This window comes from Mytilus galloprovincialis, chromosome 1 (genome assembly GCF_965363235.1).
Source record: "Mytilus galloprovincialis chromosome 1, xbMytGall1.hap1.1, whole genome shotgun sequence".
In the NCBI taxonomy this organism is placed as follows: Eukaryota; Metazoa; Mollusca; class Bivalvia; order Mytilida; family Mytilidae; genus Mytilus; species Mytilus galloprovincialis.
Genome location: NC_134838.1, coordinates 47,984,735 through 47,987,033, shown reverse-complemented (window position 1 = coordinate 47,987,033; position 2,299 = coordinate 47,984,735). Strand labels below are relative to the sequence as shown.

Here is a 2,299-nt window from a genome sequence, read left to right as displayed (position 1 = left end):
TGTGTTTTTTTTTATACTATTTGTCTTTTGTCCCATCTTAATTTGTGTTTTGGCATTGTCAGTTTTTTCCCCCTCTTATGAGTTTTAATATACTTTTGGTATCTATAGTTTATCTTTAAATGCTTATTTTAACGGGGCAAAACGAATAAAATAAGCATTGGAATTTATGATATACTAAGCAGTATGTGGACTGGTAGTCTTTCAATTTTTCTAGAAAGAAAAAAACAAGAAAAAAAAATAACAATTCAATGTTACGCTGAAAAGAAAAATATTCGTTGCGCATATCCAGAGTTGTACCAAAATTTTTTGCTCAATCATAATTAAGTTGAAAACAAAAATCATAAAGCTCTAATTTCTAGTATTCTAAACCAGCATGCTCTGTGCACTAAATCTGAGACCGATAGATATGTATTAGTCCCAGATAAAATATAAAAAATAATAAAGTATTGTATTACATCAGTTATGTATATACCAGATTTTGATAAGAACGATAGATATACGTTTAAATCGTTATGTGTATGTTTGCTGACTCAGCAAAACGTACTTCAAACGTATTTACCTGTACTAGTATAAAAGTAAGCTTTAGTATTATTTGTCATTTATTAAAGTGATTATGGATTCGACGCAGGCAAACAGCAATGTGTCAATGTGGAATTTATGGACTGGGGATACTGTGAAATTCGGGAAATTGTGGGAAAGAAAACATAACGAAATTAACTTATCTGGATTATATAGCTGTTTTCAACATTCAAGTAATTATTACATTTTTGATCAACTTTCAAAACCGCTTTATAAAAGAAAACCAACAAGATCTAAAGGAAGTTGAGCTAGATTACTGTGAAATACGCAAAATATTGCGAAAAATATTACTCATAAGTTTTAGACTTATTATTCTTATGTTGAAAAGTGGGTACTCCATTTACGTTGCAAACAACATTATCAGAACTACTATGATTTAAAATCAGAGTATAATACACAAGTTTGTCTCTGGCATTACTAAGCATTCGAAGCGAAAAAGCTGCTTGTGCTAAGACGCTGTATGCAAAATTGTAATTTTTCAATTAATTTTACAACACACAAGTTGATTATTTTTAATTACATAGGATTTACGAATGGACACATGACCGGGTAAAATATTTTTTTTATCTATCAGTAGAACCGACTTTGTATGTATTGTTTGAATATGAATAAATGATAAATATATATAAACTTTAACTAAATGACAGAAAAGTTCATGTAATAGTTGTTGTTTTTTTCTTTTCAGAGCATTTTCCTTAGTATTCTTGTATTGTATACCTGTTCCACGAAGGCGCGTTGGACCAAAGGAACAGCTATAGTTAGTACCTTATCCATATGGATGAATTTCGCCATAAACGTTTGTAGTCAGAAATACGCTGTCTTCATAACATCGCTCAATCACATAACTCCATATTGGCGACAAAATCACAAATTATGGACTAACTTACATTATCCGTTTTGATCTACGGATGGTTTACAAGATGCATTTTCTTTATTATATATATACAGATTTTGGTTGTTTAAAGTTGGTAGTATTCTTGAATTTTGGAATGAAACCCATCGGAACTTGGCAAAGGAAAATTGTGTTGAAAAAAGTAGATGTGGGGTATACATCAGTGATACAGCAACCAAACGACACATAGAACCAAATGGCATCTAGAGGGCACCAGATAGTATTCTACAGGCAAATGAGACAACAGAACAACAACACCAACACACCAACAGATTCAAATAGTAGGTTACTCTTTCCTTTTTACTTGGCCTTGAGGAAAGAGGGATTACAATCTGGTGGTGTCGAAAACTATTTATACAAAGCTTAATACCTGAGGGGATAGAAGACCTGGACGATGCTTCAAACCTTGTAAACATGTGCGTCATCTTACGAAGTTTCCGTCTTTAGCATGTTCATTGTCCTCACATCATTTCCTGATATAGCGACTGTTTGATTTTTTGTCATTTTGTTGACATGAGTAATAGGATGGAACACTATATTTGGTATACGGCCTCCTAGTAAGGGGTTCACCTGACCTTGACCTCATTTAAATAATCAGTGATCAAGGTTAGATTTTTTTCCGTATTTTTTTTTTATCTAGATATCATTTTCATTGTTGATTTTTTGTTGAAGTTTTTTTTTTCTCAAGTCATATACTCCAAGTAATAAGTCGGCTACTAAATTTGATGTATGGAATGATTGTAATGGGTACATGTCTGCCGGGCAGATTTCGTTTGACCGTGACCTCATTTTCCGTTCATTGGTCAATGTAAACGTTTTGTGTTTGTT

General features: G+C 32.3%; 1 long non-coding RNA gene across 1 annotated transcript; it reads left to right on the top strand.

Annotated features, from left to right (window-relative positions):
- The first annotated feature begins 600 nt into the window (after positions 1-600).
- LOC143076500 (uncharacterized) lies at positions 601-1,535 on the top strand. Its single transcript, XR_012978673.1, has 2 exons — positions 601-752; positions 1,265-1,535. It is a non-coding gene; the product is annotated as an uncharacterized LOC143076500 (long non-coding RNA).
- The last annotated feature ends 764 nt before the right edge of the window (positions 1,536-2,299 follow it).